We start from the raw sequence: 7,348 nt of genomic DNA on the forward strand, positions 1-7,348 counted from the left end.
AGTCATGGGATATAAAGTACAGCATAAGGAATGTAGTTGATAATATTATAATAACTAAGTATGGTGTCAAATGGGTACTAGATTTATGGGACTGATCACTTCATAAGTTATATAAATATCTAACCACTATATTTTACACCTGAAACTAATATAATGTTGTATGTCACCTGTAATTGACATACATAATAATTTTAATAAAAAAATTATTAAAATGACAACAAAAAGAAACTGGCAATAGAGAAAATAAAAAGAGCAAGGTCTCTATGTACTAATATGCAAATGTCGCAGGGCTATCTTTCTAAATATCAAAAATATCAAAGCACAAACAACGTATACAGGCTGTCTCTGTATGTGGAATAAATGTTAATACATGCAAACACAAGTATTTGTATTTGTAAAAATAAGCACAAGAATGAAAAATAAGAAAATACTAAAAACTGCTATGTGTAGGGATATAGTCACCTCTCCTTGTCTGCAGGGTGATGAGTTCCAGGACATCCCACAGATACCAGAATCCTCAGCAACTCGAGCTAGGGATATCATGACAAATTATTGCAAACTGGGTTGTATTTATTACTAACATAACAGAAAGAAAGACTTTCACAGTCTGGAGGCAAAAAGTTTGAAATCATGTTGGCAGGCCTGCACGCCCTTCATGAGGCTGCGGAGGATAGTTTGTCTCTTGCCTTTCAGAGCTTCTGCCGGCTCCACACCATGTTCCTTGACTTGCAGCTACATCACTCCAATCTCTGTCTCTGAGGACACATCGCCTCCTCCTCTCAGCCTATTCTTCGTGAGTGTGTCTGTCCTCCTCTCAGTGTCTTTCACAAAACTCTCCCTACCTGTCTCTTATGAGCATATAGGCACACTTCATTTCATTGCTCATTTCATTGCAATTTGCCAACACTGTGTTTTTTACAAATTAAAGCTTTATGGTAATCCTGAATCAAGCAAATCTATCCGTGTCATTTTTCAGATTATGGTTAGCAGTTTTTAGCAATAAAGTATTTTTTAGTTAAGGTATATACATTGTTTTCAGACATAATGCTATTGTATAATGCTGTTGTATACTTAATAGGCTACAGTGCAGTATAAACATAACTTTTATGTGCACCAAAAAATTCATGTGACTCACTTTATTGCAATATTCATTTTATTGTGGTAGTCTAGAATACAACCCACAATATCTCTGAGGTATGCCTGTACATTGTGATTGCATCTAGGACCTAGCCAGGTTAATATAACATAATCTCTTCCTCTCAACCTTCTCTCCTTAATCACATCCTTTGCCACAGTAATATTCAAAGGCTCCAGGAATTAGGATATAAACATATCTTTGGGGCCATCTTTCAACCCACTGCACCTTCCAAAAAAGACTTGTCTGATCAAAAATAAATATGCAATGATCATTACTACCTGCCTTAACCATCCCTTAAAATCTGGGTACAAACTTCATAACAGCATCTTTATCTACACTAGCAGGGTCACCAGATAGCTTCACATTCATTAACTGAGGCCAACTGCTGAGATGTTGAAGCCAGCACATATTGGCCTAAAGGGCTCTTCTTCACTCTCATTGTAATTACTATTTTCTTTCAATATGACAACCAATTTTAACACTTTGGCTTGCATGCTAGCTAAACTACTTGAATTGCTTTTTTTTATATATAGTCTCCATTCCAAGTTAGAGAAGTAAACACTCTATTTCAACCATAAGCAGCTTTCTATTTCTAGCGCAATTTAAACTAAAAGATGTCAAAGCATCTTTACCTTGTCTTTTATATTTATAGAGCATTTCAGTATGGTTTGTACCAAAATACAGAGGCCAAGGTCTCATCCTGTCTTCACTTTAGTGTCATCATTTTCGAATCTTCTAATCGCATCTAATTTACTTTTTGATGTTATCGGTTTTCATTTCTTTGCTGCCTATTTCCTCTTTCAATTATATCACAGGGCTTTATCGCTGAGAGAATAGTTAATGTACTACATACATTCTGTCTGTGTGTGAACTAATTAATAGATACACAGTGACCCATAACCAAGAGACTATGAAAGAAGTGATGTGATAGGTCACAGAGCATGACGTACATCTGCTATTTATGTAATGATTTACAGACTGACATGCTAATAGCAAAGTTTGCACTTTATGCAATTACTCATAGTTAATATACCATGGCAACTGAAATTTGAACCATGCTTTTGGGTGACTAGTGTGACTTAACTAAAGTGTGCTAATAAAATCCATGCATATCAGAATTATGCCATTGTTAAAGATGCCCCGCAAACATTTATTTGCCGAACATTTGTTTTTCCAGCTACATGTGAATTGCCTTCCTGCCCTCTGAAGTCCCAAAACGCACCAGAATCACCCTCTTCTCTCTAACTCCAGATTGACATTGCAGCATAAGCCTTAACTGCCCAATCTTTCCTTGGGTCTCATTTTTTTACGGCACTCCAAATGTACATTTGTATAATAAACTTTGGACATTTTCTCCTGTTCATCTGTTAATTTAGTCCAGCTAGAAGAACTTACAAAGTAGAAGGAAAATCATTTTTTAAGCCACCACACACTGTATATAAAGGAATCCAAAAGGAAGACACATCTTTACAGGAGAAATCTAGACACCAATATAGAAGGAATGATCAAATCAGAAAATCATCATTTTGTAGCATCTGATAAGATTATTGACTCATACAAGTATTGTCAGTCTTAAATTTATTAGGTTTATGTTTACTACTCATTAATGGTAGAATATAACTGTGTAATGAAGTAACCAGATGTTCATTACACTAATCCAGCAATTTCAGTGTTATTCTCTAAATTAATCAGATATTTAAATTTTCTGATGTGATACAATAAAATCACATATGACCTATCATTTGTCTAAATATAAATGTTGACCATGTATCCTTAAACGTTTATATCTAACTTGTAGTTTGTAAGAAATACAGGAGATAGAAGAACAGCCTAAATTGCACCATGAAGAAGCAACCAGAAAAATTCAAAGATGTGACAGCCCACGGGATAGCACCTGAGCCTCTTCATCACGCCAGCGTCAGGAGCTTAAAAAGAGAGAAGTTTATGACAGTGACATGATCAGTACAGTTTCAGGTGCTCCCTTATTTTTTCCAAATTTCCTTGCTGCTAGGTCGGGATTGTGTAGCCAGTTCTGGCCAAAGTGTGTGTCAATTCTAGACCAAGGCAGTTGATAGCCAGTGGCCCTTCATTCATCTCTTGGAGGCCACCATCCAGATCCAGATGGCCAAATGCAACAGGGGAGAGGACCACCCAACCTTGGTCGACTTAAGCAAGTGACATGTCAGCCTTTGTCAGCTGCAATATCTAGCATTAATTATTCTTCAGCAATACAGAACCTGTGTTTAATCAAAAGGGGCTGAAGCACAAAGCAACGGATACACTGCATGCTTCTGGATTGGATCTCAATCTGGATAGACTGCTGAAAAAGATATTTGAGAGTCAGTTGCAGAAATTCAAATATGGACTGGGTATAAAATTTTGAGATGCAAAATTAGAGGTTGTTCACTTCAAAAACAAGCAACAAAACAACTTTGTGTTATAGTATTTATGTGTGTAGTGTGTTGTATGCTTGAGCAGGGTACGTATACACTTATATATGAGAGTGTTGTAAACTTTGGGTGTTAGGGATATAGTTGTTTTATTTTCTTATTTTGCTAATTGACAATGAATAAATAACTGCTTTCACAAAAGTAGTTTACATAAAGAGGTTGTTTTTTTAATTAAAAAAAGATTACTGGCAAGACCAAGTCATTATGCTTGTTCACAAATAGGCATAGGGCCTAGGTAAACCAAGATTTGGTCAAGGAAAAAAATTAGAAAAAAACCAGAGTTAAATCCAGGGAAAAATTCCAAGAAGCTTTGTTTTGCTAAAACTCTTAATTTTAGAAGCAGCCTTTTCTTGAGACAGTTACAGTCTTCCCCCACAGCCTGTCCCTTTCAGGTTACGCAGGTCTCCTTTGGTTTTAAAAGGCTCTAAACCAGTGTTGTCCAATGGGATTCTCTGCAAGGGGGAATCTGTCTAAATGTGTCACCCGACATGGCAGCCACGAGCCGCGTGCAATGATGGAGCATTTTAAATATGGCTGCTGTGACTGAGAACCAAATTTTTTTTATTTGATTTTAATTACAATTTAAATGTAAATAGCCATTGATGCAGATCCCAGCCCCTGATGGAGGATCCTGAACCCTAACCCAGCCGCTGGAAGCCCAGGGTGTCCGAGTGGAAAAACAGCAGTTCTCAGGGTTGCTGGCTCTCCTCCAAACGGAGCCGGATTTGGACCCCTTCTCTAGGTGAACTTTTCTGCCCTCTGATGTTTGGTCTCCTGCATCCTTACCCCAGGGCTAGGGCAAGTGTCCTCACAATGGGGCTTTGATAATGTTACTTCTGGGTTTTTCCTCACATGGAATCTCTTCTCCTAAGGCACAGCTTCTGTGATATCACTTCCCAGGAACAACTGAAAGGTAACAGTTAAACATGAGAGGTATCACCTTGCTGCACCCTCAGTCACCAGCCTGGGTCCCCTGACTCTGCTGGATCTCAGCAGCTGAAATGAAAACATTGCCAAGGTAAGCTGTTCTAGGGGAGAGGTTCCATGCCTCCAGGTTTATTGCCCAAGCAAAGGAGAAAAAATTACTTCACCAGAACAGAATCCAGTTTAGGGCTTTGAATTGCAAAATAGGCCTTTGAAGGCTATGATTAAGACTTACACAAGGGGGACAATAGGTTTTATGAGCTTCCCAAATTGAGCCAGAAGATTTTGCATAGGAAAGAAAAGAACCTGGCCTGAAGCAAAGACAATGGGCCCACTACAGAGGAGGACGACTGTGTTTTAAGGGAAAGGCCTACTAAGAGAGGAGAGAGGAGAGTGAGGAAATCGAGATACTGAGAAAGGAGGGGGAGGAAATCGCGGAAAGTGCTAGTGAGCAAAGGGAGGCACAGCAACAAGGTGACCTGGCCTCTAAGGGGCAGAATCTAGTGGAGACTGTAGCAGGAGACACTGTATGTTACCACATGGGGCGATCTGAACTCCGGCATTGCCCCAGTAACACTGGAGATTCTCCGTTCTTTTCGCTGCTGCAGAGATCATTCCAGCACAGTGAGAGCTATAGGAGGGAAGATTTATCAAAGACACATTCTGAGGTAGAAACAGGTCATGCCCAAAACTGGCTATAACCACAAGGAATCAAAAACATGAGGAGTAAGTTATAGCAAAGTGGGCTCTCACAGGGAAGGCAGTGAGCATTAATAAGATGGCTAAGGGGAGGTCAAGGGGGGGGAGCAATTGAGGGAACCGTTTTCTGAACAATATAGATGTCTGACCAATGTGCTGTATATTGGAAACTAATTTAAATAAATAAATATATATATATATTTTTTTTATTTATTTTATTTTATTTTAAAGAGGTTTCTAACCCCATGGAAGAGGAAGGTCTATATTAGGGCCCAGAGGGGCAGTAACAAAGGCATTCCTAGGTGATTGGCACGTGAGGTCACTTTGCTCGACATTAGGCTGTGATATAACCCCTTGCCTACTGCACATGTGCTCAACCAGATTTCAGTCTGTTTTAATTAGATTCATCAACTTCCAGGCATAGGCATGCTTGTGTAATGATGGTATAACGCAGCTGAGGCTATGGTTAGGGTAGTACTTTCTGCATGTTTGTGGCTGGACTAAACCAGCTATAGGTGTATGGCCCTCCAGTCCTCTCTCAGGCTGCAGGAGTGATTCCTTAAGTACCAAGGGGGTGTTCTCTAGGTGGTCTTTGGGCGGTCTCTGGGCTGGGCCTTTGTTCCTTTGTTCCCCCAACACTCATGTCTAACTACCTAACAAGTAGAAGCCCACAACAGCAAAATGGCGAATTATATCCACAGCAAAAGCTGTAAAGAAACTCACCCAATGAGAGGACCCGCAGATCCTGCAGTGCCCTGATGCCACCCAAAGGTATGAGGCAGGGTGCAGTATCTGAACTTGTTACCCATCCACAGCCCGTGTGCCTGATGCTTCAAAAGGCTCAAACTCAAAAACAAAGTACAAAGTTCAGGTCTCTTTTATGTAGAGAGACAGGAAAATGGGAGGGACCATTTTTGTAAACACTCAAGCCCCAAGATGAATTCCTGTAATGATTAGCATGTCTAAAGGTGGAGCTATTATTCTGAAGGGCTTGGAAATGAAGCAGACTTGAAGGAGGTGGAGTCAGAGAGACTGAGCATTTCTTTCTATTAAAAACTGACTATTCATCAAAAACTTTAGTGACTGAAAGCTTTTCTTTTTTCTTTTCTTTTATTGTTTATTATGGTGACATTGGTTAATAAAATCCCATAAGTTTCAACAATAAGGCATATATATATTGCATTGAGTGTTCACCGCCCATACTTAGGTTTCTTTCTGTCACCACGTATTTGACCACTTTTACCCCGTCTACTTCCCCTCTCCCCTCAGCCCTCAGTAACCACTAGTCTATTGTCCATGTCCGTGAGTCTCTGTTCGTTTGTTGCTTTTAGGTTTATATACCATATGTAAGTGATATTATGTGGCTTTCAACTTTTTCTGTCTGGCTTATTTCTCTTAGCATGATTATCTCGAGGTCCATCCATGTTGTCGCAAACGGCAGTATTTTATCTCTTCTTATAGCTAATAATATTCCATTGTATATATGTGCCACAGCTCCTTTATCCAATCATCTATCGTAGGAAACTTCGGTTGCTTCCATGTCCTGGCCACCGTGAATAACACTGCTATGAACGTCAGTGAGCAAACATCTTTTCGAATACGTATTTTCAAGTCTTTGGGGTAAATACCCTTTCTAAAAGTTTATGGAGCCATGGACTACAAGAAAAGGGACCGAGTCCTGGGATATGCAGTTTAAACCACCATCAGCAGGGCTGGACGGGAAAGGCAAACACATCTGCCATCGTGGTAGGGGAGGAAGTATATAGGAACTTTCTGTGCTTTCCTTTCATTTTGCTGTAAGCCTAACACTGCTCCAAAAAATAAAGTCTATATATTTTTTAAATCATCAGTTGAAAGGCTGTAGAAAGCAATACAGTTACATGAGTTACATGGTACCCAAGTGCCATCTCACAAACTACTAGTAACTGTAACTGGAAAACGTGCCTTTATAATGAAGAGAGTTTGTGGTTGCTGCCTTCCCCTAAAAAAGCTAAATTTAGCAATCTTAATATTGGGACAGCCTGTCACCAGACATTGTGACAAGTTGTAATAAGAAGTATTCAACAGCATGTATGTTATTTTCTTGCCAAAAAAAAAATAATAATAATATTTATTCTGAATATAATCAAGGCTCTAA

General features: G+C 39.3%; 1 long non-coding RNA gene across 1 annotated transcript; it reads right to left on the reverse strand.

The window, feature by feature from the left end:
• Positions 1 to 229: 229 nt before the first annotated feature.
• On the reverse strand, positions 230 to 6,308 carry LOC107500734. The gene is made up of 3 exons (XR_001594582.2): positions 5,935 to 6,308; positions 5,049 to 5,143; positions 230 to 4,494 (listed from the first exon to the last, which is right to left on the reverse strand). It is a non-coding gene; the product is annotated as an uncharacterized LOC107500734 (long non-coding RNA).
• Between the last annotated feature and the right edge of the window lie 1,040 nt (positions 6,309 to 7,348).

Source organism: Rousettus aegyptiacus, unplaced genomic scaffold (assembly GCF_014176215.1).
Source record: "Rousettus aegyptiacus isolate mRouAeg1 unplaced genomic scaffold, mRouAeg1.p scaffold_m13_p_15, whole genome shotgun sequence".
NCBI lineage: Eukaryota > Metazoa > Chordata > Mammalia > Chiroptera > Pteropodidae > Rousettus > Rousettus aegyptiacus.